General features: G+C 46.0%; 4 non-coding genes across 4 annotated transcripts; 2 read left to right on the forward strand and 2 right to left on the reverse strand.

Moving 5' to 3' along the window:
- Positions 1-204: 204 nt before the first annotated feature.
- TRNAC-GCA (transfer RNA cysteine (anticodon GCA)) lies at positions 205-276 on the forward strand. The gene has a single exon. It is a non-coding gene; the product is annotated as a tRNA-Cys (tRNA).
- A 3,819-nt stretch (positions 277-4,095) lies between these two features.
- On the reverse strand, positions 4,096-4,168 carry TRNAT-UGU (transfer RNA threonine (anticodon UGU)). Its single transcript has one exon. It is a non-coding gene; the product is annotated as a tRNA-Thr (tRNA).
- An 838-nt stretch (positions 4,169-5,006) lies between these two features.
- Positions 5,007-5,078, reverse strand: TRNAE-CUC (transfer RNA glutamic acid (anticodon CUC)). Its single transcript has one exon. It is a non-coding gene; the product is annotated as a tRNA-Glu (tRNA).
- Positions 5,079-5,943: 865 nt separating this feature from the next.
- Positions 5,944-6,029, forward strand: TRNAY-GUA (transfer RNA tyrosine (anticodon GUA)). Its single transcript is given in 2 exon segments — positions 5,944-5,980; positions 5,994-6,029. It is a non-coding gene; the product is annotated as a tRNA-Tyr (tRNA).
- Positions 6,030-7,076: the final 1,047 nt, after the last annotated feature.

Genomic DNA, 7,076 nt, shown 5'->3' on the forward strand with positions numbered 1-7,076 from the left:
CACCACATTCCCTTCCGTTATTTTAGTGGCTTACTAGGCGCTCCCACACGTAGAAATATAACAAAGTCCATTTCACAGAAGGCAGTGTGCTCGCACACAAAACTGGAACATTAAATCCGTGGCGCGCCTTGAAGCAAAGCTTCTAAGACTCATCAGGAACAGGAAACAGTCGTTTAATATTGCACATCTCTTACATCTACAGCTGGGGATATAGCTCAGTGGTAGAGCATTTGACTGCAGATCAAGAGGTCCCCGGTTCAAATTCGGGTGTCCCCTAGCTTTACAAATTATTATTGTTCTTTTTTCTGCAAAACATTATTTTCAATACAAATTCCTTGCTTTCAAAAGGGACATTTTGTAATAACTTAGCCTATTTTCCAGTGCACGTTTAACAGGAACGAGAGGGAGATTCAAACTTTTAATATTTATGACTCTTTGTCTAGGATTAAATGCGCCTGTTTTCTGCATTCCTTCATTTCCATACCGGTTTCATTAATGCGAACCCGTACCATGGTTGGATAGGTGAAAGGGTGCCTCACTCTGGAAAGGTTTTGGCGTGCGCCTTTTCACTACCGTATATAATGGATCCGAGGGCAGCAGGTGCAGGTTTCATTCTGGAGTGAGACCCCCCCTCCAAGGTGATCAGAAGCGACACCTGAAGCGTCAAACAAGCTCGAGTTGAAGTACATTATAAACAGTTTGGTAACTGTCATCCTAAGTGCAATGGGGCGGGGCAGTGATTTGAGGGGGGTATGTGGGTGGGGGAGGCAAAGGTGTGTCTAAAAAGAAAATAGACTGCTAAAGATATTAGTTTATTTCTGATTAGAACATTATAGGTTCCTTCCTGCCTGTGCTAAGGATGTAGTAGACTCAGATGAAATAGTTTCAACCTTTATGTACAAATGTACCTGTAGTTCTTCCTCTTCCCTTCTACGAAGTTATACAATTTTAGGTAAAGCATGCTTAGGAAATATTTGTAAAGTCATTGTCAGGAGATCGTCATCCTATAGTCACTATCCAATGGAGAGGCTTGTAGAGAGTTGTAAGAGAAACATTTCATCAGCGATAAAGAAAAACTGTACTATAAAAATGAACTGTGGGGAAGTGTTTGTCGGCTCGTTCACAAGATTGGTGACCTGACCCTGCGTTTGTGGTATGCTGAATGCTGTGCTGATTCCTGATTCCTCTGGCCGGCCTCTCCTGCTGGGATCCTAAGACACTCTTCCTAAAGGCCTTGCACATCATCGGCTGGCGATGCTGCTCGTGCTATACCTTGCTACCTTGCAGCTGTGGGATTAGCCTTTACAACCAATTGCACAGCTGTGCATTAGTATTAGAACTGTCTATGCAGATGTTTTCTCTCACTCTCTTTCTCTCCTCTATAGCTGATGTTTTGAAAACAATGGAGTGCTCCGGGCTTATAATGGCTGGTATACGCCAGGTGCTCCAACATTCCAATGTTTCTTTGTTCACAGCTCTGGCTGTGAACAAAGGCTTCAGGGAGCCGGAGGGGATTCCAATCCCCTCACGCTCCTATAAGGCTTTGTTTTTTTGTTAGAACATTCTGTCCTCTAGTGACAGAATGTTCTAATAGCCTTATAGCCCTTCGTAGATGGGCTATACCGCTATTAAAGTCCCTCTCCCTTGTTAAAAGCCCTCGCCTTCGGCTCGGGGTCTTTAACGCATGAGAGGGCCTTTAATAGCGGGTATAGCCTTCTACGGCGGGCTATAAGGCTATAGTCACTATCGAATGGAGAGGCTTGTAGAGAGTTGTAAGAGAAACATTTCATCAGAGATAAAGAAAAACTGTACTATAAAAATGAACTGTGGGGAAGTGTTTGTCGGCTCGTTCACAAGATTGGTGACCTGACCCTGCGTTTGTGGTATGCTGAATGCTGTGCTGATTCCTGATTCCTCTGGCTGGCCTCTCCTGCTGGGATCCTAAGACACTCTTCCTAAAGGCCTTGCACATCATCGGCTAGCGATGCTGCTCGTGCTATACCTTGCTACCTTGCAGCTGTGGGATTAGCCTTTACAACGAACTGCACAGCTGTGCATTAGTATTAGAACTGTCTATGCAGATGTTTTCTCTCATCTCTCTTTCTCTCCTCTATACCTGATGTTTTGATGATTTTGAGCATTCAAGCTGTTATGCTTGTTGTGGAATTAACCTGTGACATTGAGAACTTAGCGAGGATAATTGACTCTGAACTCGTGATTTACCGTCATATTTTGAATATCAACGATAAAAAATATTGAGAAAAAGAACAGCGTTTGTCTTTATTCATGAGTTATGAGTTATTTGACATATTACGGTTGTTTATTGATGTATAGGTTAGTCTTTCACTACAGGTCCTCGTGGAGAGCAGCTCTCCGACTTTCATTACTTAGTCCCTTTTAGCTCTACCAAAGATCCTTCGGAGGACCTTAGATACTGCTCACCGAACAATAAAGATTTATGGGCCCGTCGTTAGAGTTGCGTTTCCGTTATTGTTATTGTACTTGGTGTGGGACATCAGATAATAAAAAAAACACTGCTTCCGCTGCATCAGGTGCCTTGACGCTTTTTGGTAGATGTGCACTCTATAAATGTGTTTTTATTTCTTTTAATTTCAAACACATTCTATTTGGAATAACCAGGGATCTTCTCCTGCTGGGATTGAACATTGGTAAAAGGCCTCTGGTTCAGGTTACATGCAAGTGCAGTCTGCTGCTCCAAATGATGCTGATGAGGCAGGAGGCACTGGACTCCATGTCCGAGGGATAACCAAAATAAACCCTGGGTAACATCAGGCCATTTGGATCAAAGATTCCTACCTCTGCCTGAATGCATGGAAGGCTGTAATATTCTGAGTTGTAGACACAGCATTCAGCGGCCAGCGGAGTTGGTAAATTGTCACACTCCTTCCCCTGCTGTGACACATCTCAGAGTATGGCACAGTGCTATCATTTGGCAATCCAATCACAGTCCATGGTAAATATGTAACTATATAGTTGACTCCTGTCCAGTTTGCAGGGACAGTCCCGGCAACTTGTATTGCAGAAACTGTTCATAATTATCACACACAGGTACGCAAACAAGAACGTTCTATCTGCAGCAGCCCTGTGCTGCAAAGTCTCCCGGGAATCTTTTTTCAAATGTTGGAAACTATGTAACTCCCCATCTCATGGTCTAGGACAGACCTGCCTCGGCTCCTTGAAAGATGCTGCAAGGGGTTGATCAGGGCTTTGGTGGGGTCCAGGCTGGATTACTGGAACATTGTCCCTGCAGGAGCCTCAAAGAAAGAGAGGCTGAAACTCAGGAAATGCTACTGTGTGACAATTGGCATCAAAGGCCTCCACAGCCTCCCCGGGGCTCGTGTGACTGGGGCAAACTTCGTGATACCAAAGGGGATGATGGACGGAGCGTTGGAGCAAATCAGAAACTCACCCCCAGTCAACTGATCTGGGTTTAATCCATCACCGTTCTTTAGCTCACTGTGCCACCCCAGTTCAGACATGGCCATATGCAAATCAGTCTGACCCTGTGCCTCATGGGATCAGTCCAACCCAAACTGCCAAACCATGTCTTCCCTAGACCGGAAACAAGCATCCTGGGACCGGTTTCTGGCTAATCAGCCGTCATCAGCCAGGATAGCTTGACTCCAGTGGCAAAGTGAGCAAGGGACCCACGTCTGGGCATACCCTGCCAACTTCGGGTGAACAAAGCGATACCAAAGGGGATGATGGACGGCAACCTTCTCTGCACCATCTTTAATGCCCGGGTGTGCCACAGCCCTAGACAATGTTGTGCCCCTGTCAGGGAATTGTGCGCCGACAACTAACAAGACGCTTAACTTTACAAACCTGCACAGACAGTTCACATTCAATCACAAGAATCATGACGCCAAAAGCATCCGTCTCCAGGGAGCCCAGCTCTGTCCAGATGGACCTGGAAGTGAATATTTGTTTCACGTTGTTCATTCACTGCAATGGAAGAACTACTTTGTTCTAAAGTCACTCACTTGGAAGTTTAATGTTGGAGGCAGAATGCTTTTTTTGGGGTCAGAATATTTAAGTGATTGAAAGCTTTTTATTCAAATTAAAAAAATGTTAAGGCTCCAGCGAGATTTAAACTCGCGACCACTGGTTTACAAGACCAGTGCTCTAACCCCTGAGCTATGGAACCCAATGTGGTAACAGTTTGCAACGTATATTTCCTTAAGAGTAAGAAGGTGTTCTCCTGGGGTGACACTGGGTGGATGTTACAACAGTTGCAAAAGAGAATGAATGGAAAAAGTGTAAACTTCCTCTCTTCAAAGACTAGTCATTCCCCTGCAGTGTAATTCAGAAACAGGCTCCCCTGAATATCATTAAGCAAACAGCATATGCAGCAGTTTTAAAACAAACTGTGACCAGTCTGGGCTCAATGGCCACTGTCCTCGGAATATAAATATTCCAGTTCATGTTTTCCCATTATTTGCTGGAGTAAACATAGCCTAGGCTTCATAACCTATCATAGGGAGTAGTTTTAAAAGATGAAGTAACAATCTTAGCCTTCAGATACGTGCATCAGAGAATCAAGAGCTTAAACTGTAAATTTCCCCACTTGTACAGGTATAAACACACCTCCTCACCTCGAAGTCACCACTAGTTTTATGAACTCCTAACTCTTGTTCAGAGAAAACACGGAAACAATGTGTCAAGGATCACACAGTTCATGGCGTGGATGAGGGATCAATCAAAAAACTACAAAAGTCTCCGTGGTCAGTGGGTGCACACAACAGACACCTGTGGTAACCGCGCCGCAGGTGCAGCTCCCCAGAGTCGGTCTGGAAAGGACGCCTTTCGGCTGGAAGTATAAAGTATAATCGAATGTTCTGTTAAATAAAAACAAAAACACCTGGAGAAGGTTTTTTATGTCAAGCACTTGTCTGCCTCGTGACGCTACAACCTGCATTAATGTATAATTTAGCATATGTTTTAAAAAACTAAAGAATTAATTTAAGCGTGAGGAAAAATTGAAGTTCCCTGACCGGGAATCGAACCCGGGCCGCGGCGGTGAGAGCGCCGAATCCTAACCACTAGACCACCAGGGAGCGTGGCTTCATTGCATGGTAAGAATAAATACCTGCAAAGTCACAGCAGTGAATAGTAGTGTGTATACTTAGTTTTAATACAGGTTTTATCCGTCTTGCCGTCTAAACCACAGAGTTATATCAACACTCAGCACCCGAGCAGCCCCTGCACAGTACAGAAGGAACCGCAGGAGCAAACACAGCGGCGCACCGAGGCTGCGCTCAGATACCCGAGCAGAAGCCAGTGCCGTCCATCAGGGGGACATGTGAATAGAAACATCCGAGAGTCGCGGGTGTTTCAACAGATCACACATGTGAAAGAAGAATGCACGAATAACCAAAGCACCCCCCCCCCCCCAGTAATCAGGGCTCTCGTCCTTTTATTACAATTCACATCTCATGAAAGAAAAGTGCGCGCTTATTACCGTCACTTAAAAGCTCATTTTTATCTCGAATCTTTTTATTCATTATGAAGATTATGCATTTGTTACATTAAAATCAGCGCCATGAAGACAAGCCTCAGCGAGAGCGCTAGGAGGCTGAAATACACAGTGAAAGTGGGGCGCATGAATGGACATGAAAGAAACACTGCAAGGCACCGACCGTGAAGGGCATGAGACTCTTCCGGGAAGGGGGGGGGGGGGCCGAGGCCGGGGCTCCTCAGGAGAGAGCGGCTCCTGCAGCAAAACTGAATGGAAGAAGGGCTGGTTTCTTCAGCCCTTTGGGGGTGCGAGGGGGGGGGGCTGCTGTGAAAAGGAAAGTCTCCATTGGAGGGTTTGGAGCTTTAGCAAGCCCTGGAGTTGGTGTTTAGAAACAGAATGCGAGATGGATGGCTGGGCTCCGCTCCCCATGCGATATAGCGCTTTGTCATCCACATATCTTTGAGCCTTCGATAGCTCAGTTGGTAGAGCGGAGGACTGTAGTGGAGTGACTGTCATCCTTAGGTCGCTGGTTCAAATCCGGCTCGAAGGATTTTTGCAAACTCTTCACTTTTTTTCCCTCTGCTTCCCAATGGAAAGCGCCTCTTTCTCGGACCCTCACACGCCGGGGCTTTTCCTGCCTCCCCTCTTCACCTTTACAGCCCAGCTCTCTCCTCCGGCGGGGGCGAGGGGGGTGGTGTCTCCCGCCCCCCTCCCTGTGTGCATCCCCCGCTGCAATGCCCCCTCATCAGACAGAGCCAGGGGCCCCTGGGCTGAAGAGCCAGTCCGGGGCCCCCCCTCTGAAGCAGCCCTGGGAGCTGGTTGTGGTGACTCTGGCATCAGGGGATGCTGCTGAGAGCGTCTGCTAGGAGGCGAGAGGGTTGCTGTGAGGTGTGAGGGAGGAGTGTGTTTGTGTGTGTATGGGGGGAGAGAGTGTGTGTGTGTTTGTTGAGCCCGTGGCCCCTGTGTTGGTGTCAAGGAGTTGATAAATGGCACGAACCGGTAGCAAAGCGGGGAGAGGCGGCTTGAAGGCCACATGAGGAGCGGCCCAGCAGGTCGAGATCCATCGGTTCCTCGTTAGTATAGTGGTCAGTATCCCCGCCTGTCACGCGGGAGACCGGGGAATTCCCGACGGGGAGGAGTTATTTTTATTTTTAAAGTCAGCCTATATTTTTAAAGTATGACGATTCTACCTCTATTTTAAATGTCATCTACAATGTGACACGCCTGCTATTGTGTACTGGCGCTTTTCATTAATAACATCATCTCCTATAGGTAAAAGATTTACTAATGCAATCTCATCATTTTTCAAATCAATCACGGGCGATTTTCTAGTGAGACACTTTGGGAAGCATTTCTGCCTTTTCATTTTCAGCTTCTGTGTACTTTATTGAAAATAGAAATGTGCACGAAGGGTTATTATTGACATCAAAATCAAAGGACTGCATGATATATAAAATGCATTTATGCTACTGTTTTTTTTTCCACGCTACATAAATGAAATGATGGATCGGGCTCTGAATGAGGAATTGTTTTATATGACGGTGAAGCTGCTTTTTTCTTTATTTAAGTGTACTGGTATACAACATATAGGCACATC

The sequence above is a fragment of the Lissotriton vulgaris genome, chromosome 1_1 (genome assembly GCF_964263255.1).
Source record: "Lissotriton vulgaris chromosome 1_1, aLisVul1.2, whole genome shotgun sequence".
Classification (NCBI taxonomy): domain Eukaryota; kingdom Metazoa; phylum Chordata; class Amphibia; order Caudata; family Salamandridae; genus Lissotriton; species Lissotriton vulgaris.